The 22,975-nt window shown below is 41.2% G+C and overlaps 1 protein-coding gene, 1 long non-coding RNA gene and 2 pseudogenes across 2 annotated transcripts in view; 1 reads left to right on the top strand and 3 right to left on the bottom strand.

The window, feature by feature from the left end:
- Positions 1-22,975, top strand: part of LOC109403065 (tyrosine-protein kinase Dnt) — a 305,015-nt gene that overhangs the window by 97,926 nt on the left and 184,114 nt on the right. The window lies entirely within an intron of this gene.
- LOC115255726 (uncharacterized) lies at positions 1,354-2,019 on the bottom strand. Its single transcript, XR_003892299.2, has 2 exons — positions 1,681-2,019; positions 1,354-1,620 (listed from the first exon to the last, which is right to left on the bottom strand). It is a non-coding gene; the product is annotated as an uncharacterized LOC115255726 (long non-coding RNA).
- Positions 3,786-4,701, bottom strand: LOC134288842 (uncharacterized; annotated as a pseudogene).
- LOC115265069 (uncharacterized) lies at positions 6,139-11,261 on the bottom strand (annotated as a pseudogene).

Genomic DNA, 22,975 nt, shown 5'->3' with positions numbered 1-22,975 from the left:
CATCTATTGCTATGAACGTAGTAGTTCGCAACTCGTCCGCATAGGTGGCGCCACCATCTAACTTCTTTGTTTTACGTCCTAGAGATTTGGCGTCTTCGGCAAAGTTGTTTATTTTTGCAAAATAAACAACTCTTTCTCAGACGTCAAAAATCCACAGCCTACTGTTTTCGAGTTATTTAAAAAATAAAAACCAATCAATGAAAAAACAGTTTTTAAGCTTATTTTGACATTTTTACTAGAAACCATGTGAGTTTTTATTTTTTCCTAATGCATATGTGTCAAACCAAACACATTGTACGGGAATATGTTGAATATTATCATTAAAAATTAAAAATTAAAATACAAATTCGAAAAAATAGTGTGAATTTCAAGGCCTAATATCTCACAAAGCGCAAAAAATCGCAACTTCAAATTTTCATCAAATACGGAGCAATACTATGTGAACCTAGGGGCGGGACAGTGCCTAATACCAACGCTAATACCGCCTAATAAATATTAGTTTCCTAATCTTCACTGTTTACCGCAACATTTTTTGTGTAGTATGTCATGACTTTCCATCTAGTTTCCCATACAACAACCAACTGTCACGGAAACGAGAGGTGGAGAGGTTTGTCTGTCTTCCTTCAATTTATTCAATTTAAATCGAACAAATGCAATTAATTTCTTTTAATTATTTTAGCTGTGAAAATAAAATGAGCCTCAAAGGAGATGACTTTCGAAAGTCGATGTTGCGGAACGCAAAAAAATCAAAGAGGTCCCGCATAATCGCAAACTGTAAATGCAACGTTTCTCATACTGTAGATAACTATTAGCAATTGTCATTTAACCATTTCTCATACTATCGGAGCTAACAGTAAGCTTACCATTCCATGTACAGATTTGCCAGTATGACAAATGGTAATCCGCCAAATAACAGTATGTGGAATAGGCGGTTAAGATAGGTTACCATAAAAAATCGCTCGTTTGCTCGAACAAATTTTTCGCAAAACCGTAAAGCTTACTGTCAATATACTATCCAGTTTTTTAGACATTTCACTGCATATCAATTGGTTAGAGAACAGTTTTACAATATATGTGGAATAAGAACGAACAATGTATGTGTTACTGTTGATTTATTGTCTTTCATGGTATTTTAAACGTATGATATATGGTCCTACTGTATTGAATCGGTTTAAAACTAGTATATTTTCCAAATATTCAAATGAAACAAGATGATGGCTCCGTTTCCAAATGATAATGGTAACTAGTTTCTCGTTTCATATGAAAATATTGTTGAAGCTCAAAACTCAATAATAACTAGGAGAATTTTCACTTACAAACGGAGCTACCATCCTCTTCGAATAAAAATCACTATTTAAGAAGCACATCATGAGTTATATTTTTCAATCAAAAACTTTCTCACTTCAACTCACGTAACTAGCAGCTGCAAACAATAACTATATGTGTTCACTGTGGAAGATTTTTCGACCCTTCATTATGTTGCATTGGTTAAAATTGCCAAATTCCGATCCGGCCGCTTCAACGCACCTAAGTTCCAGTCAACTCTCCCGCACTGCACTTGTTAACTGCAATTGTTAACCTTGTAGATACGCCGAATAGAATGCATCGAACGGCGAAAAACTGAAATGAATAAAATAAAAATCACCTTATGTCTAGTATGGGAATGGAATTATGAGTTACCATATTTTTGTTACTTCTGTGTGGAGGACACCCGCGGAATCAACTTTTCAAACTCGATTTGCACTTTTTTGCTTTTTTTTCTTAAATTTACTGACAAACAGCGCATCGGCAAATCTCAGAATATTTCACTTACAAATACAAATGCGTGTAACCGTTCGACAGATTGTTAAACATATGTACTGTATTGTGAAATTTATATGTGATAGTGTGTTCGGCTACTGTAAGTACAGACCATTTGACTTGAGGTGATCCCATAGTGCCACCATTTCTCGCGAGCTTTATTTCCACAATGTCAAACAATGTTTAAACAGTATAACATACTGTTACCAATTGGCATACGTTGTCAAAGACGTTCTCTATGGTGTGAAGCGTGAGGCTTCATATTGTAAAACAGAAAACTAAATGTTTGTCTTAAAGTAAAAGTAACAGTTACAACAAACTTACTGTTTGGACAATATGACAAACTGTATTTTGTTATGCGGGGTGGCTTCAGCAGATGTGGTTAGACTTGACTCCAATACAAGGCCTAAGCATAAATCTCGTGGAAACTGTTGTTTGTTTTCAAAAGTTAATATTGAAAAAAATACATGTGAAAGAAAAACTGCATTGCATTTTAGACTACGTTCCTAAACTTTCATCGACCACATTTCCAGAATGGGAAAGCATATTGGCATTAACAAAACAAGGTCATGTGATACTTCGCACTTCAATGACGTTTTGAGCGTGAATGCTACTGCTTGTATCAGATTGTGAATATAGACCATCCGAAATTGATCCTAAGGTGGACTCTTGGAGTTGTACCACTAGAAATGATTTGTGTGATTTTGAAGATGATAAATACAAACTTTGTAGATCAATATCTACTTATCCGCGAGCGATAATAATGGTGCCGGCGAGCAAAACTAGCTGGTAACTAACTTGGGGGACGTCAAAGTGGTTTCACTCTCCACCTCACCCCTTTACCCACCGTTCATCCAACCGATTGTAATCACCAAGGATCGTCAAAGTTCGAATCGGTTAAATAGATGTGCCCTTCGCCGCCATTACCGGATAAGTCGATACGAGGTTCCGCGATAGTTCCGCGACCGTGTCCACCAGCAAATTCAGCCGACTTTTAATCACTTTCAGATAACATTCATCCATACAATCTGAAAGTGATGAAAACATTTCTACAAGTTGACATTTCGAATCAATCAGCTTTAATAAGCATGGCTTACTTCGTTCAAAACAGATTTCCGCTGGGATTAATATCGCTTAATACTGCCTAATACCGCTAATCAATATTAGAGCTGTCCCGCCCCTAGATGTGAACATATTGCCAAAAATTTGGAGAGGTATTTTTTGGTGTTTTTGAGATAATAGCTTTTTAGTAACAGTATAAATATAAGTAGTGCCAGCATGTAACTTTTTACTGTTACATATTAGAGAGTTTATGTATTCGAAAAAGTTGTTCATTTTGACTAAATAAACAACTATTTCTTAGACGTCAAAATTCCACGGCCTACTGTTTTCGGATTATTGCATATAAACTAGATAATATTGATAAAAATGACAATAAAACACATTTTGATGCAATAGTATGAAGTATTTGAAGTGGCGCCACCTATGCGGACGAGTTGCGAACTACTACGTTCATAGCAATAGATGCCCCTGCTAATGTCAAACAACTTTGTCGAAGACACCATGTATCGGAAATGCTTCGTTTTGGAGTAATTAATTTTGTTCCGCTAGATTGCGATTCTGGCCCTTAGTGCAATGGTTGTTACAAGGACAAGTTTTCTGCGGCATTAGATTTCAAGATCTTTGACTAAGACTTCAATGTCGTCTTCTTCCGTTTTAAAGAAGGGTTTGTCGTGAATCCAAAAAGGCTGCAAAACCTGCCGTCGGCTGCAGCGCCGGAGCGACGCACGAACACGTCCGTTCGTTCCCAAATCTGTCTAAAGAAGGACGAGTCAAACAAAATCGAGCATGCCTGAAGCTTGGCTTGCTTCGTCGGATTCCCTTTTGTCGGTGCATCTGTCATTCCACCGATTCGCTATGTCGACTATCAGTGTTGGCAAATGCACTGAAATAATTTTACAACTTTGAACCGAATAAGTTTTTCGTTAAATTTCAAACACAGTTTCATTTACTTTCACTATGTACACTACAGGGTTGTTTTCCTTTTCCTGTTCGGATGCTTCTTTCCTTAACTTTTTCTCATCTTTTTTCTTCTTCCTGATTGCCTGTTCTTCCTCCTTCTTCATACGAGCAAGTTTTTGTTCCTCGGCTCTTGCTGTTTTGGCATCCTCCTCTTGTTTTTGTTCTTGATCCTTTTTGTCGTACCACAGTCGCCATCTATTGCTGGTCGCGACTGATGGCACGTGTTCCTTTCGCCTTTGTTTCTTACTTCCACGTTTCTCGTTAACTTTTGACCAAATGAATGTACTGTCAAACGGGTCATTTTGATCATTTCGTGCAGAATCTTCATCGGCACCTTGATCAGGCATCTGCACACCATCGCCGTCTTCAACTAGTGGTTGATCTTTCAGTTGGTCTGAAAATAAAATAATTGTTATATGAAATATAAATTGACACCGCTAAAATTATACTGCTTTTTCTTACCATTACTGTCTTCGTGCTGTGCCAAAGAAGTACAGGTGCCATCCTCTTCAAAAGTTAGCTCCAAAGTAATACTTTGGAACTGCTCCAGCGGTTCTGTGAACATCAAACCTACCGACTTATCTTTCAAAGACTTCCAGTAATTGAAGAGTGCCAACTCATCCAGTGGGCCATACAAATAATCACTTTTCCAGTTCGATGTAAATCTGGTTAGCTGATCCTCTGTGAGTCCTCTTTCGGCATAGTGCAATTGAACTCTAAATGCGTCCTGGTCATCTTCCGGCTCATCATCTTCCTCTGCCGTCTCTTAGGTTCAACGGTTTCTGTGACTTTTTTCGCACTTGTAGGCAACCGACTGAAATCAATTTCATTTACATCCCACGGCAAAAGACCACACGGTTTGAACGCTTTTTCACACATTCCTTAGAATGTGTAAAGTTGTCGACTGCTGTTTTAAGTAGTGAGCCGAAATTCAACTTCGTTACTTTAGCGTCTTTTCCTGACAGCAGGCTTGTCCGCACTGAGTGCATGAAAATTCTGCTCTTTTGATTTACACCACCAAAACCATCATATTTATGGAATCTTCCTATCTCACCTGATAGAAGGATGTCTGAATATCCTAAATGTCATTTTGAACTGTCAAAAAATTGCACCGTAGTGTCACACTGTGCGCGCAAAGAGAATTTCACCCGGGTGAATTGGGTTCTTTAGGGGTATTCGGATTATTACATAATCGGATTCTCCGCCCAAAAATTATTCGAAATCCAAAATTTCATAATTTTTGGAGTCCGGGAACTATTTTTAAAATGCATTTAAAGTTTGTATGGGGAAATTTTTTTGTTCGGGTCGAACTGTCACTTTATCGATTGAACTGTCATTCTATCCACGAAAATTAAAACTGTTTTGTTAATTTAACCATCAAAACAAAGATATTGGAATCCAATAAAATCACGTTATACTCAGAAAAATAAGCTCTTTCGATTAGGCTATAGAAAATAGCAATATGTTGTTCACTAAACAACCCAATTCACCCCAGTGAATTTCTCTTTGCACGCTCAGTGCGGCACTGTGGTGCGATTTTTTGACAATTCGAAATGACATTTAGGATATTCAGACATCCTTCTATCAGGTGAGATAGGAAGATTCCATAAATACGATGGTTTTGGTGGTGTAAATCAAAAGAGCAGAATTTTCATGCGCTCAGTGCGGACAAGCCTGCCTGACAGAACATGCTTCCGTAGTGTAGGGTTCATACTAGCATTTATTTGTAGGGTTTGTGTTAAGTGTGTAAGGAGTGTCAATTAAGTAGTTAGGCATTAACGTGTAGTGCATGACAGGAGAGAGTTTGTTTTGGAGAGAAAAGGAAACCGGATAACCGGAGGCGGAGCGCGTAGTCAGTGGTCTGGGATTCGGGTAAGTTTTGCCGCTGCGGATGTCCTCCCCGACTGGGACCCTACATCTGGCGACGAGGATGGGATGGACATTCGCATTTGCGGTGGGTGCACTCTGGTTTGTCGGTTTATTTACAGTGGATTTGTTTTTGGTTTTTTTGCTCTCAGGGATGGTTTCGGCAAGTGATGTGAGAGGAAAAGGTGGCAATAATTTGTGATAGTTGCATTGTGAGAGCATGTTGGAGGATTGGGTGAATAATGACGTCACTTCGCTTTGGGAGTAGTAGATGCTTCCGACGGGTCGGTTGATGTTTTCGGATGCAACATTTTTCATAGTTTTGTTTTGCTGGAAAGAGGGAATGTTCAAGACCCAGTAAATTGTGACGCCGGTGGGGAAATTGTTCTGTTTTGTGACCGTGGCGGGTTGCCGGCCCTAGGGACAATTTTGATCGTGGCGTGGAGCCGATCAGGAAGAGCTGAGACCGTTGCGGGTGCCGGTCGAAGAATGATCGTGGAGGGAGCCGATCGAAAGAAGAATTGTGACCGTTGCGGATGCCGGTCGAAGGATGATCGTGGCGGGTTGCTGATCATAGAAGAGATGAGACCGTTGCGGGTTGCCGGTCAAAACAAGGATTGAATCTGTGGCGGGTTGCCGGTTGATGAAGATACAGTGCATGGGTAGGTTTCCTTCGGGAAAAAGGTGATGTATGGGTTGAATGGCTTGAGGGCGCCAGGAAAATGACTCGTTTGTCTTCGCATATAATGCAAGCAAGGTTCTTGGGAACTAACTAATAAGTTAATGGTTCAAGAACACCCGAAAGAGGGCAGTAAAGCTTGATATTTTTTTAATAAAGTAGTGTGTTTCGAAACAACTAGATTTTGCACGTTTTGGAGGAGTAGTTAGACTCATGATTGGATTTGTAACGCCGAACTCTATCGTCGATGTGAATACAGCAGAGATTCCTCGAGGGATTTGATAGTTGGATCACGACTGCGCCCTGATTAGCGAACCTGCATTGTAGCTAAAAAAAATAGGAGAGAAAGCGGAGGTCTGTCGGTCTACGCAGGAGCCCAAACGAAATCTGAAAACAAGTGTTAGCATGGAACTCAGCAGAACATCGCAACAGGGCCAGATTCAGAAGTCGATGGAAATTTAACCAAGTCAGGTTGTGGCGATGGCGAGGAGTCGTCAAAGATGTAGATTTTTTCCCGTCGGTGTTTGCATTACTGTGAGCGCACTGTACTGAAAGTAGTAACTAGAACTAGGCTGCTTGTTAGTAAGATATTTTTTTTTTCGTGGTTTGAAGGAGTCTGGAAACAGACCTATGCTGGGAAATAAAATAGTATCTTCGAGAGTTCCTTATCTGTAGAGCCTTCGAGAGTTATCTCAGTGCAAGAGAATACCGGAGATTATTTACATTATTATACAGTTACAAGCGGTTGAGGTTAAATAAAATGAACAGTAAGCTCCGTTAAGTGGTAGAATCAGAAAAGACGAGATGTGATCTTGACGCAAGAGTCAGAAGAACTTATCTTTACAACAAATACTGCCAGATTGGTGTAACATCAGCGGCGTCATGGTCACTATTTTTTCCGCAGTCAAGTTCGCAGATTGTGAACAATCCACAGTACCCACTTACGTAATTTATGTTTAGTCCCTTACTGTCAGAGTTGTCAGATCGGTGTAACATGCTAAATATAATTTACACAAAAGGCAATTTACACGGTAATAAATATTTATTGGGTACCGGACTGAACACAGACAATTTAATGATTTTCTTTGGTACATCGAGGTCTTGAAATTAGTCTATGGTAATATGCTCAATTCGATTTATGCAAAGGATTAATTCTGGGTATACGCGCTGGTGAATATCGTTGAGTACCCAAACTGGAAGTTTGAAATAACACGATTATCGTCGGTACTCCTTAATCTTTGGATCAGTTTATAACAGCAATGCTGGACATTTTGAAGTAAGCAAGGATGAGAGGAGCCCGAATTGATGAAGTTCGGTATGGTTAACTTTTTGGCCTGGAATGGATACCATTGAGCGCAATCAGGGTGCGTTGTTGAGGGTCTTGAAGTACCATCGTACCATAAACTGGCTGCTGGAGTAGAAATGAAAATGAATTTTGTACAACCAGTGATGTTTCCTTGTGTTGTAAATAATGTAGATTTATATGATGATTGATGGTTGGTCTTCAGCGAAGGGCTGTACAGACTGAAACGAAACTAAACACTAGACAATGGACACACGGAGCATACACCAGTGCATACAATTAATGAAAAAAAGTTTCATTAATGAAAAAAAGTTTCAATGCCCAGAGCGGGAATCGAATCCTCACCCCATAGCATGGTGCGGTTAGAAGCTTGGTTAGAAGCTTGTTGATCCTATCCGCACGGTTACAAGGCCCCTCGGAATTTTGTATACCTGTCAAGAGGTGGCGTACAAAGTCTCATTTTTCTCAAAATTTTCCAGTAAATTATGAGTGGTCTTACATAGTAATGTTATTATCGACTAAACAAATACACTGAAAGGCTTCTGCTGGCTTATTATCCCAAAGAGTATACGTTATCATACAAGCAGGTTTGCTGAGTGTTATCCATTGACAGTAATGTATGGTGATTTAGAAAAGATGATTTATGTATCTGCTCACACTGGAAATAGTCAAAAGGGTAAAAGGGAAAAAAGGGAAGAAGTTTCTGAAATGATTTTTTTATTCGGTTTTGCAAGTGCTTGGAGGGATTTCCACAAAGTTATGTGCTAAAGTAGACAGCATGTCGGGGCCCGTGGCGCAGTGGTCCACACGTTCGCTTCATAAGCGGATGGTCATGGGTTCGAACCCAGCCCCGGCACTTGCAATTTTTCGTCAGTTGCTCCTCCCCCCGAGAGTAGCTGGCCTCTCTTCGGAGCATATAGCTCTAACGGACCCGGAATTTGGATATCGGCGAACCGCAACTCATAATGGACCCCCGATCGGACTGGAAAAGGAACAGCAGCCACACATCAGCATCATCGTGCTCATCATTCTACCATGGAAAGGGTAGAAGAGTGAAAGAGGCACTAATGCAGCCAGTTCAATGAAGTAGAAGAGTGTAGAATTAGCTCTAAGTTAAAATACACATAAATAAAAACAAAAAAAATAAAGTAGAATGGAATAGAATACATTTAGGCGCTATACAAAGTGATGTGCAGCGTCCAATTGGAATCGCTCAAGTAGTACCCTAGTGGACAAAAGAGCTGTAAATTAGGTTAAGTAATTCGGAATATAAAGTAGACAGCATATATTCTGTCCAACTGTTTGTATGTACTAGTTCAAGTAGGGAATGGCTGAGTACGCGCAAGCAAAACTTATTTATATGAATTAATTGAGTTTATACCAATAAGTTGGTAAGTGCGGTCGTGCGGATAATTAGCGTCGCTGGCGTGCTTAATGTGACGACTTTATATTGTACCCTGAGATAAACTTGCAATGCTGTGAAAGAAAATGTATCTGGAGATTTGAGTTGCGAGGATCAGGATGAGGATCTAAGGTTAGCTCAGAAGATGATCTAAAGAAATGATCAGAGGCTAAACAAAAATATTGTCTATCTGGTTGGAATCAAGACATACATTCAATCAAAATTGTAATTTTCTTCGTCCAAACTTATCGCAACTTTCGAGACTAGTGCGCTGACAAGGAGATAGATGCGCACTACTTCCTAAATTATTCAGAAAACGTCGTGAGTTAGTCGCGACTCAGTTGTGCGACGTCCGGTTTGGTGGCGGCTTGACAATAAATAAATTGGCATTGCTGTGCTTTGAAAAGCTTATTTGGTATACTTTGGTTTGGTTCTGGGTTGGGGCATATGAAGCAAAATATATGACAACGGTTCTAAAAAAAAAGTGGAGGGAGAGGGTCCACATGGTATGCTTTAGGTGTGCTTGGCTATTACAAGTATCGTGGTTTTTGTGAATTATGGTGTTCACCTCACCCGTGGAATATTCAGCATATTTGTGAACAGAGAATAGTCGAAAAGAAGCAAATAAACAAATAAAATTATTCTAACTGGGTAGACACAAGTTATTGTGAGGACGAGTCACAATAGACCTGTTCAATTAAAGAAGGGTGGGGGTGTAGGGTTCATACTAGCATTTATTTGTAGGGTTTGTGTTAAGTGTGTAAGGAGTGTCAATTAAGTAGTTAGGCATTAACGTGTAGTGCATGACAGGAGAGAGTTTGTTTTGGAGAGAAAAGGAAACCGGATAACCGGAGGCGGAGCGTGTAGTCAGTGGTCTGGGATTCGGGTAAGTTTTGCCGCTGCGGATGTCCTCCCCGACTGGGACCCTACACGTAGGACTTTGCTCCGGATTTGTTTTAGTGGTCCGAAAAATTGCCTGTTAAATGGCTGCAGGATCCTTGTGGAATTGGGATAAAGCGCAACCAATACAATTTCGTGGTTTGCACAGAACTCCGCCAATTCAATGCTGATATGACTTTTATGTCCGTCCACGAACAAAATGACAGGAAATTCAATGCTATTTTTCAACAGCCAGTTATAAAAGTCATTTGTAATGTATTCGTAGAATGTCTTAGACGTCTGCCAACCTTCATCGGACACGCCTACAGACCAGCCATCTGGAGTATTTTCAGCCGTGACACCCGCTTTCCTGGGTACAAAATCACCGGATGTGTGATCTCTCCCTGAGCATTACATCCAAACAGGGCCGTGTAGCTATCTTTGTCGGAATTATTGTGAACAAAATATGTGCTCTCAACATTCGGACCACAAATCGCCATGAAATCTTGCGGGACAAGCCTGAACCCTGCTTCGTCCATGTTGTAATGTTGATGCCGTCTTCTTGAAGAGTTTCTTCCACCTCCAGAAACCAGTTGCGAATTTGCTGCTCCGTGACCACCGCTGCGGCTTTGGAAAGTTTCGTGATGCGCTTCTTTTTCAATTGCGGGTGCCTCTCCAGAAAACGCTTCGTCCAATTTCTGCCTGTTCGATATTGTAGGAGAATCTTATGTAGTGAGTTCTATTCATAGATTCAAAAATATCATACTCACTTGGGAAAGTCGTGGGGATGTCCCTCTTCTTCCGGATCTTATCCACATAGTCCACCACGGAATTGAATGCGTCAGAATCACTCAATGGAAATCCAGCTCTTGATATGTAAAGAATCCACATCTTGATTCGTGATTCTTCTTCCGCTGTCAAAACTGTTCCTGGACCTGGCCTCTTACTTTTGGGTGGAGTTCGGAGGTAACGCTGGACGGTTGAAAAGGGAACTTGGTACTTTTTGGCCGCCCTTCGTATTTTGCCGGTCTTCCGTGCTTCCTCAACAGCTTTTTCCAATCCCACTGCACAGTACTGCTTCCGAGGGGAGGATTTACGCTTGTTAGAACTAGAATGATAATAATTACTAATTAATTTCAACCGATTTTAAGTAGCACAAAAAATGGCCCATAATTGTGTGAAATTTCGTGCCCCTTTGCACAATGATGAGTCACTTATATTTTGCTCAAAATTAGCCTGAATTTGTTGCAATCGAATGATTTTCCACTTGAATAACGTAAATTATACCTTTGTTTCGATGTCGATACCATTGTTCAATGGATCCAGAGCCGTATTTACGAAGACAAAAATGTTTGTGCCTAAACCATAAGTTTTAGATACATGGTGTCTTTGGGAAAGTTTCTTCTTATTTTTCGTCCTTTTTCTCATTATTGTGAAATTAGGGTGGTCCCTCTAGTTTAGCTGAACCAAACATCTGCTTTTCAATAGTTTTATGTATGTTTACAAAATGTTCTACAAAGTTGTAAAACAACTTATTTGGAGTAAGTTTGCCGAAGAAACCATTTCTTATGGTTGCTAACTTATATTTTTTTAAAATATTCATGTTAGGGTGATCCATGAAATTCAGTTTTCTTGAAATAACTTTTAATTCGTTCGTTTCTCGTAAAAACTTTGTTCCAAGCACTTTTAGAACTATTAACGACGCTTATTTTTTTCCAAAGAGCTCAATGTTCTAACTCTCAAAGTTAAAAAGATATTGGTATTTTTCTTTGAAAATCACTTTTTTAGCAAAAAGTCATATCTCAAAAAGGAGCAAACTGATTTTCAATCTCCCGGTTGCATTGGAAAGATCGTACTCTGTTCTATTTATTGTGAAAAAACTGCAGGTACCTTTTTTGTTTGAAGCTTTTCATTAAATTTTGAAAACACGATTTTTTTCATGGGAAAGCAGTTGTAACTTTGAAAATCGATGAGATACAAACTTAGCGTCTTCGAAAAAATTGTGAATTTTTGGCTGCCCTGAAAGTGCCCAGAACAAAGTATTGCGAACAAATCAACTCATAAAATTATTTTGAGTAAAAACAGATTTTCATATGAAAAACGATACATTCACGCAAATTCAACTCGTCTTTGTTAGATAGATCGAAGTAACCATGTCAAAAATGTTTAAATTTGTTTATAATCCATATTTTGTCAATGAACTCAACTTAAAATATGATTTTGAGCTGATTTCCATCAATTTAATTTTAATTTATCACTTCAATGTATGGATAGCGAAAATGTCAATCACTAGTATATGTTGATGTTAACGTGAAAGCTTATCAAAGTTACATGATTTACAATATCTTATCAACATTGTGCCTTAATGGTGATGACAGCATAAATAAACATTGGTTCTAATGAAATGGATGACCATTTACCAAGCTACTTTGATCTATCTAACAAAGACGAGTTGAATTTGCGTGAAGTGTATCGTTTTTCATATGAAAATCTGTTTTTACTCAATATAATTTTTTAAGTTGATTTTTTCGCAATACTTTGTTCTGGGCACTTTTAGGGCAGTCAAAAACTCACAATTTTGTCGAAGACGCCAAGTTTGTATCTCATCGATTTTCAAAGTTACAACTGCTTTCCCATGAAAAAAATCGTGTTTTCAAAATTTAATGAAAAGCTTCAAACAAAAAAGTTACCTGCAGTTTTTTCACAATAAATAGAACAGAGTACGATCTTTCCAATGCAACCGAGAGATTGAAAATCAGTTTGCTCCTTTTTGAGATATGACTTTTTGATAAAAAGTGATTTTTCAAAGAAAAATACCAATATCTTTTTAACCTTGAGAGTTAGAACATCGAGCTTTTTGGAAAAAATATGCGTCGTTGATAGTTCTAAACGTGTTCGGAACAAAGTTTTTACAAGAAACGAACGAATTAAAAGTTATTTCAAGAAAACTGAATTTCATGGATCACCCTAACATGAATATTTTAAAAAATATAAGTTAGGAACCATAAGAGATAGAATAATGGTTTCTTCGGCAAACTTACTCCAAATAAGTTGTTTCACAACTTTGTAAAACATTTTGTAAACATACATAAAACTATTAAAAAGCAGATGTTTGGGTCAGCTAAACTAGAGGGACCACCCTAATTTCACAATAATGAGAAAAAAGGTCGAAAAATAAGAAGAAACTTTCCCAAAGACACCATGTATCTAAAACTTATGGTTTAGGCACAAACAATTTTGTCTTCGTAAATAGGGCTCTGGACCCATTGTGCATTGTGCACCCAAAAATCACTTAGATTCACTTTAAAAACGCTTACGAATGCAGCTCGCCACTTTCCGGTGTTTACAATTCAAACGTGACTTTGCACCGAACAAAAAATGGTAAAACACGTTGAAAAAATCTGGCTTTTTGAATTCAACATTAGCGTGGTGTAGGCGGTGATTTTTCGAATTTCAATTTGATACCCGAAACGTCGGGCAATACAAAACTAGTCGTTTTGGATTTCCCCAGACTGAGAAAGCCAGTTAAAATATTCAACAAATTTCCAGTCGAAACTCACGTCACATTTCATCAGAAGTTTTACCACAAGTTATCACTCACAGAAACCCCACCAAATATTTTTCACTTCTTTAGGAAGTGTTCTTAAAACGTTCATACAAATCCCTGATTATTTTCTGATCTGCTGATATTCTAGCACTCGCGCGTTAATAAGAGTTTCCACCAAAGCATCGCAGCGCAAATTAGTTTCCGCTATGCCCCGTTCACACAAATGCATCAAATTTGTGCTTAAATATAGGTCTTGCAGCAATAAATTCATCCTTTATGGTATGCTACGAGAGCAACGAATTGCTTCGCAAACAGCAATTCCAACCTGGCATTTCAGTATGGTACAATTAAAATCGTTTAGGTTTCTGGCATGCAAGTATGTATGTAGGGGGATTAGGGGCATAATGGACACCCTAAGCAAATGAGTACGTTAGGCATGTATAACAGAGAAAAACTTAAGATATTATCAGTTGACTTACAACTTTAACTTGTTTCCTACGTCTTTCAATCATTTACAGCAGGTAGAATGTCTTTATTGTGAAGAAATAATGAATTGTAAACCGTGTGTTTTTCAGGGCTGCCAGGAAAGGTACGGGGCGAAATGGACACCCATCGGGGCATAATGGACACCCCTACATATTTTATGCTAATTCTTTAGTTACATCGACCAGTTAAGTAATTTGCCTACGGAGATCGATACCACAGATATAATACTCCATCTTAGACGAGTTTATATAACATCAAAGTTAATTAAATAAGCTTTAGGCTAAAATAATCTGATTGATTTTTTTTAAACTCTCTAAAACGCCTAACAGTATGCAATGCGCGTACATCCATTCGTAATTACCAGTGTTCATTTCGCCCCGAATCCACTACAACATTAAAATTGATATTTTAGGTAAATTCTGATCAAAAATAAAATACTTCACCCATTGCTAAATCTTCGTATACATGTAGATAAGGTAACAATTCACTTGTTTTTATGGTGGACACGCTCCAACACTCGTAATACCTTATTTGATGCTGCTTCGAAATTATAACAATTTCACCATATGAAAAACATATTTCAATTTCAATGATATTTTGGTTATTTTAGAGCAACATAAATGGTACTTTTGAAAAATAGAACCATGACTTGTTCCTTTACACTTATGCATTAAAAGTTTTACATAAAAGTCAACAGTTTCAGCAAAAACAGGGGTGTCCATTTCGCCCCGGGTGTCCATTATGCCCCTAATCCCCCTATCATTGCTAGCTCGACGACAAAGGTTGAATGGCGGATGGCCGGCCATCCAGACATACCTAGCGCACACAGCAAACATTCCTAGAATATCTGTGAGGCTATGACTCTACCGACGCATGACACGACGACGTGCCGCTCGGTCCACACTATTGGCATACTCACACCCTGGAAAGGTCAAATTTGTGCCGGGATGTTTATTTAGCATTGTTTCATTTTCATCCTTCCACCTGCTGCGGCTGTTGCCATTGCCAATATACCTAGAGCATGGAACCACCAAAAGTTTCATTACTGGAGCGCTGCGCTTTTCCGACGTAGTGCGCCAGTGTTGATAGCTTAAACCACACATCGGCGGATTCTGTCGGCCGCCAAGCGGAACAGAAAATGCCTTGTTGAAACAAATGTTTGCTCAGTAAATTAAACACCACAGCAGCACAGAGAGCCCGAAAATTTGTTCATGCGGATCGGCATGTGCCAGATTAGTTTCTTGAGCAGTTATCAAACCTGCCACGAATCAACCGGTTTGACATACATTCCATTTAAGACAAACTGAATTCTAAGCTCATTATGTTTTCTGCTTGCAACCAATTTTTTTTTCAAATAATTATGTACTGCAAAAAAAATGAATTGATACCAAGAAAATTTGTGAAGGCTTTGGCGATCTAATGTCTACCATTTACGATTTGTATGCAGATGATTTTGGCTTATTCAATTTATAAATAGGTAGGATGGTTTAACATAATCAACAATAATGGTACGCAATGATATTTCGTTTGCGACTGCCGCTCCCCATCCTCGGTCACAACCAATGTCCGCCGCCTCCACCTGGTCCGCCCCTGGTACTCCTTACGCTCCACGCCTTCTAGTACCAAACGGATTAGTAGCAAACCGCCCCTTTACAGGGTTGGTGGCTGGCATTCTCGCTACATACCCAACTCAGCATATCCTTTCGGCTTCGGTGTTCTTCTGGATGCTGGCTTCGCCGTAATGCATAGTGAAAGGTTTATTCTTCACATTTTCTTACACACCGCCGAAGATCGTCCTTAACACAGATCGGTCTTAAATTCAGAGTGATGGTCCTCCTCAAACATGGGTCACCGTTTCAAATGATCCGATGATAATGTCCATATCGTCCGCAAAGCGTGCAAATTTACCGAGTTTCATGAACTAATAATCGTACAACACCTGCCAGTGTCAGGTCAGGACATTGTCTCAGTCCTCGTCGAGATCCGAAAGAACTGGATAGCTCACCAGAAACCCTTACGCAAGTGTGCACATCGTCTATCGCTGCTTTAATCAGTCTGATCAGCTTCACAGGAAAGCCGTTTTCGTCCATGATTTTCCATTTTGAGCTCTGTGCGAATTAGCTGTGTACCTAATGAAGGTCAGTTCCGTCGACCGACAATCGATGAATACTTCTCACGAACTCTACGTTTTTGAGCAGGAATAGCACTTAAGTAGTAGGCGGCATTCAAAATGGCGATCGCTCAAAGTTCGCACATTCTAAATGGTCACCTTTATTGTGAATGGAGCAAATTATCACTCACTTGCTTTCCTCTGGTAGCTATTTGGCTTTTAAGATCCTGACTATTAACCGGTGCAGACATGTAACCAAACTTTTCGGGCTCAACTTGGTTAGTAAATTTGGTTGCGAAGGTATCCTTACCAAAGCCGTTACGGGATGTGTATAGTTCCTGGTAGAACTTCCGTGTTTCTTATGAACAATATAACAATCCCGTTTTCGCGTACTGCACATTTGCAAGGCGGCGCGGTTTTTTATTACTCCCGAAAGAGACTGGTCTGCTGTTTCTGCTCTTTTGGTAAAGTTCCTCCTGCTACCAGGTTCCATGCTGCAGTATTACCGCCCGCGCAGTGTTTTTCTTCTACTCCAGAAAAGATCTCCACATAACATTGAACCTCCACATGGTAACGTAGAGGTGGCTCAAGACTACGTGCAGCAGCTAGCACTGGCCCTACCAACGGAAGAGCAGCTTGGCGCAGCTACACTTGAAGATGGGTGGAGGGACATCCGATCCGTCATAAGTAGTACCTCGGCTGCAGCACTTGGCTTCGCGACTCCAAATCACAGAAACGACTGGTACGACGCGAATGTGAACAGTTGAAAATCTAGAAGAATGCAGAATGGGCGAGAATGTTGCAACACCGTACGAGGGCGAATAACGTGCATCTTATGGACAGGCACGGAACAGGCAGTACTCAGTGTTCCGGAGGAAGAAGCACCAGCAGGATGAACGAGATCGTGAAGCGATGGAAGAGCTGTACCGCGCTAAGGACTTCTACGAGAAGCTTAACCGCCCGCGCAGAGGCTTTGTGCCACAAGCTGACATGTGCCGAGACAATCACGGGACTCTTCTCACGAGCGAGCGTGAGGTGGTCGGGAGGTGGCAGCTGCATTACGATGAGCATCTCAATGGCGACATTGCAAGCACCGAAGGTGGCGTGGTAACAGTTCTAGGAGTACGTGCGCAGCACAAAATATTTCCAGCTCCTAACCTCCAAGAGTTTGAAGAAGCCGGTTTTTTTTTTGTCTATATTAACGAGATTTTTAACCCTAGGCTAGTTCATCTCGGGACCCACGCTTTACTTCCCTTCCGAAGGAAGAACCCACATTTTGTGAGTATGTCGGAAGTGGGATTCGATCCCAGGTCCTCGGCGTGATAGTCTTGTGTTCTAACCACCACACCAGGTCCGCTCCAAAAAAGAAGCCGGTTGAAAAACAACAAAGCTGCCGGAGCAGATCAACTACCAAGCGAGCTTCTAAAATACGGTGGAGAAGCACTGGTGAGATCACTACACTGGGTCATTACCAAGATTTGGGAGGAGCAAGTATTACCGGAGGAATAGATGGAAGGTATCGTGTGTCCTATCTACAAAAAGGACAATGATTTGGATTGCGGGATCTATCGCGCGATCACACTACTGAGCAGCACTGTCTACAAGATACTATCTCAAATTTTATGCCGCCGTCTATCACCGATTGCAAGAGAGTTCGTGGGGCAATATCAGGCTAGATTCATGGGTGAACGCGTTACAACGGACCAAATGTTCGCCCTCAGCTAGGTGTTGCAGAAATGCCGCGAATACAACGTGCCCACACATCACTTGTTCATCGATTTAAAATCGGCGTATGATACAATCGATTGAGATCAGCTATGGCAGATTATGCACGAATACGGATTCCCGGATAAGCTGATACGATTGATCAAGGCGATGATGAATCGAGTGATGTGCGTAGTTCGAATATCGGGGACACTCTCGAGCCCCTTCGAATCTCGCAGAGGGTTACGACAAGGTGATGGTCTTTCGTACTTGCTGTTGAACATAACTTTTGAGGGTGTAATAAAGATAGCGGGTTTATCACGAGTGGAACGAGTTCCACGAAGTCCGTTCAGCTGATTGAATGAAGCCGGGCGAATCGGATTACTCAATAATTATTTATAATGTGTCGAAGATAAAGTACATGATGGCGGAGAGCTCTAGGGAGGAAGCACAGCACCCGCCACCCCTAATTCCTATCGGCGGTGATGAAATCGAGGCGGTTGAAGAATTCGTGTATTTGGGGACAACGACAGTGCAGAAATTCAGAGACGCTTTGTGGCCGCAAATCGAGCTTACTTTGGACTCTGCAGAAATCTACGATCGAACAAAGTTCGCCGTCATACGAAGTTAACTATCTTCAATAGGCTGATTAGACCGGTAGTCCTCTATGAGCACGAAACATGGACTCTACATGCAGAGGACCAACGCGCCCTTGGTGGCCTTGGAGTTTTCGAACGGAAGGTGTTTCGTACCATCTACGGCAGAGTGGAAGAGATGGTGGGTGGGTTACGACATCAGAATGTCGGATAGCAACCTGATTAAAACGGTTCTTGAGAGTCATCCGATCGGTACAAGAAGACGTGGTTCGCAGCGAGCTTGATGGGTCGATCAAGTGGAGGACCATTTGCGGACCCTTCGCAAAGTGCGGAAATGGAGACAAACAGCCATGGACCGAGCAGAATCGAGACGACTCCTGTGTACAGCAGAGGTCACTCAGGCCTTAGTCTGACCGGTAAGGTAAAGGTAATCTTCAGATATATTGGTCTCTTCTATCCTCTTATCTATAGATCATTTGTTTTGGACACTCTCTGTAAGTCTCATCGAGCATCCCGTACAAATTATTCTTCAAGTCATCGAACTACTCGTTCGTTGCCACAACAGTGTAAAAACCAGGAGGTAGTTAAGAAATTTGGTGCTCGTTCTCAACACACATTTTTTACGTTTATCCGCTCCCACTTAATATCGATTGATCTGCTTGCCGATCACTATGAGGTCAATTCCACGTTCTGTCCTATCATCACCACTGTGGTTGATGAGACGCATAAATCAAATGGTACCTATGGGATCCATTGCTAGGAATTCTTTTTAAGCCAGCTTATCTTCTGGATCTCCTGGAACGGTTGATAACAAGGTTGAACCCCAGAAAAAGGACCAATAAAGGCCCGTTGTTACCAACGATAACGGTCTGCGCCTTGTAACATTCGCTGCTGCTAGAGGGATGGCAATCAGCAGTATCTACTTCGCACTTAAGAATATCCGAAAACAAACCTGGCGACACTCGAGCGGGGACACTTGCTCCCAGATAGACCACGTGCTGGTTGACGGGCGACATTTATCGGACATCATAGATGTGAGGTTCTACAGAGGCCCGAACATTGACTCGGATCATTATCTTGTAGCCGCAAAAATTAGGGCGCGATTATCTAGTGTCACGAGTTCAAGAAACAACAGGACGATGCGTTTCAATCAGACATGGGGAAAAAACCGAACCGGTGCGCAAATGTGACGGTTTGGTACACCAATTCTGAACACGTGTTTATAAGCGATGAACACCGGTACAGGTTTGGATTTCGTGCACACGGTGCATGAAACCTAAACCAAAACCGAGTATCGGTTTCGAAAACACAACCGCGGCTTGGTTTACCATTTACCCGTGTGCACGAGTTTTGGTTCTGGTTTATTAAATCTTAACCGCGGTTTTGGTTGACATTTATGAAACCGGACCAAGATTTCTGTGCACACATGTCCTGGTTAAATAAGTTAGTCAAACATTGTCCGGCAGTGGTGCCGAAACAAGCCATAATGATAATTTTTGGTGCAAGGAAGATGACGCTAGGCCAAAAAAGGCCCATTGCAAATCCAAGATAACGGCGGTTTTGTGGAGTTTTAGTCTTTGAAACCATGAAATATTGATATTTTTAGTATGGGGAAGATGTCAGGAGGCCAAAAATGACCACTCTAAAATCCAAGATGGCGGCCAAAAATTTAAGATGGCGGCGGTTTCGTGGAGGTTTAATCTTTGAAACCATGAAATATGGGTATTTTTAGTATGGGGAAGATGTCAGGAGGCCAAAAATGACCACTCCAAAATCCAAGATGGCCGCCATAAATTCAAGATGGCGGCGGTTTCGTGGAGTTTTAGTCTTTGAAACCATGAAATATGGGTATTTTTAGTATGGGGAAGATGTCAGGAGGCCAAAAATGACCACTCCAAAATCCAAGATGGCCGCCAAAAATTCAAGATGGCGGCGGTTTCGTGGAGCTTTAGTCTTTGAAACCATGAAATATGGGTATTTTTAGTATGAGGAAGATGTCAGGAGGCCAAAAATGACCACTCCAAAATCCAAGATGGCGGCCAAAAATTCAATATGGTGGTGGTTTCGTGGAGTTTTAGTCTTTGAAACCATGAAATATGGGTATTTTTAGTATGGGGAAGATGTCAGGAGGCCAAAAATGACCACTCCAAAATCCAAGATGGCCGCCAAAAATTCAAGATGGCGGCGGTTTCGTGGAGCTTTAGTCTTTGAAACCATGAAATATGGGTATTTTTAGTATGGGGAAGATGTCAGGAGGCCAAAAATGACCACTCCAAAATCCAAGATGGCGGCCAAAAATTCAATATGGTGGTGGTTTCGTGGAGTTTTAGTCTTTGAAACCATGAAATATGGGTATTTTTAGTATGGGGAAGATGTCAGGAGGCCAAAAATGACCACTCCAAAATCCAAGATGGCCGCCAAAAATTCAAGATGGCGGCGGTTTCGTGGAGCTTTAGTCTTTGAAACCATGAAATATGGGTATTTTTAGTATGGGGAAGATGTCAGGAGGCCAAAAATGACCACTCTAAAATCCAAGATGGCGGCCAAAAATTTAAGATGGCGGCGGTTTCGTGGAGGTTTAATCTTTGAAACCATGAAATATGGGTATTTTTAGTATGGGGAAGATGTCAGGAGGCCAAAAATGACCACTCCAAAATCCAAGATGGCCGCCATAAATTCAAGATGGCGGCGGTTTCGTGGAGTTTTAGTCTTTGAAACCATGAAATATGGGTATTTTTAGTATGGGGAAGATGTCAGGAGGCCAAAAATGACCACTCCAAAATCCAAGATGGCCGCCAAAAATCCAAGATGGCGGCGGTTTCGTGGAGTTTTAGTCTTTGAAACCATGAAATATGGGTATTTTTAGTATGGGGAAGATGTCAGGAGGCCAAAAATGACCACTCCAAAATCCAAGATTGCCGCCAAAAAATTCAAGATGGCGGCGGTTTCATGGAGTTTTACAGTCGAACCTCCTTAAGTCGATGTTCCATGAGTCGATATTTTCTATTACCCGATGGAATCTTTAGTCCCTTCATTTTTTCATACTTTTTTGCCCCGTGTACTACAGACGATATTTCCTTTACTCGATGGTCCCGGCAGGTAGCTATGGGTGTGTTTCATTTCCATGAGTCGATGATACTTTCAAGTTATAATAACAAATTAAAGTACGGTGTGTGAAATGTGGGTGGTCGGCGTCAGTGGTGTAGCGGTAAGCGTGGTTGCCTATCACCTCAGTCGGTCACGGTTCAATCCCTGTCGACCCCGAAGGGATTTTCTGAGAAATAAAATCCGTGATCACGTCTTCCCTCGGATAGGAAGTAAAGCCGTTGGCCCATGTGTTGATGGGTTCAATATGTAGGGTCCCAGGTGTGGTGGCTGTCTCCTTGGGCGTCGAAATTTAAGGCTTAGTTCCTAGATCCAGCCGACGTAAAACACAACAGGCGCCGGACGGCGCTAGTTGACCAGAAAAAAAGAAGAAGAAATTTGGGTGGTGCGATGAAGCACAGCACACGCTCAGAAAACCGTTCTGATAAACGTGAACAAACAAACGCAAATATGAGAACAAGCAGATACACACCGTGAACTGGAACTAGTTCCAGCTGTCAATATGGGCGTTCTAGAAACCGTGACATCTAGTTCACGGTGTACATTTTTTATTGTTGTTATGGTTGCTACGCATAGTTCCCGTTTGTTCCCGTTGCCGTGACTGGGAGTGCACGTATATCGGAACGGATTTTTTTGCGTGCAGTATGAAGCAGGAAGGGCAAGCGGAAGTGGTCAGGATTAGGGAAAACACACGTGCCACTTGGCGTCGTACGTTGTCGTATCGGTCGGCTGGCGGTTTTCGGGGACCCCGGGCAACGGAGATGCTCCTCCTCGCAGCTGGTTATTAGATGGAGATCCTAGTGGAGATCCAACCAAGATAGTCGCCAGTAATTCCAGACGGCGTCGTTAGTTGCGTTGAAATGCCTTTGAGTGATCCGAGAGCAGCTGGGTTGTACGTAGCCTTTTGAGTAACGTAGCTGGGAGCTGTTCTGGCATTGAAGTTGCAGTCGCTGGGAAGCGCCCTAGAACATTACAACGTCGTATCTGAAAGCCTGAAGACGATCCTAATTTGCGTTGTGGTTTGCGGATTGAGAAATACCGTGACCGGGAGGCGCTACTATGGCTAAAGACCTATATTGCATGGTTTTACTGGCTAAAATGCCATAAAACAGCAGCCATCTTGAATTTTATTTCAATTTGTGTATTTTTTGACTATTAAAAACTCTACAGAGCCGAAGGTCTGAACAAAATATGTTTAGGAAAAAGAGTACAAAATTTTAATAAAACATTTGTCGTGCCCGATCCAAAAGCCGCATATTCAGCTCGTTGCTGCTTCGCCTGGAGTCCTCCTAAAGCTTCCAGAATCGCTTGACCCATTTCTTCCAGTGTCGGCACCCTATCCTTTTGCTGTTTGTTCCTATCCGTATGGTCTACTTGTTCGCAGCCAGCGGGAGCCTGGCCCGAGCCAGTCGCCTCCGTCGGTTGGTTGAAACTTTCCTCCAGAACTTCTATGATTTCGTCACCAGAACTTTCTAC

Source organism: Aedes albopictus, chromosome 2 (genome assembly GCF_035046485.1).
Source record: "Aedes albopictus strain Foshan chromosome 2, AalbF5, whole genome shotgun sequence".
Classification (NCBI taxonomy): Eukaryota; Metazoa; Arthropoda; class Insecta; order Diptera; family Culicidae; genus Aedes; species Aedes albopictus.
Note: the sequence above shows the minus strand (reverse complement) of the source record. Positions and strands in the feature narration are given on the sequence as shown.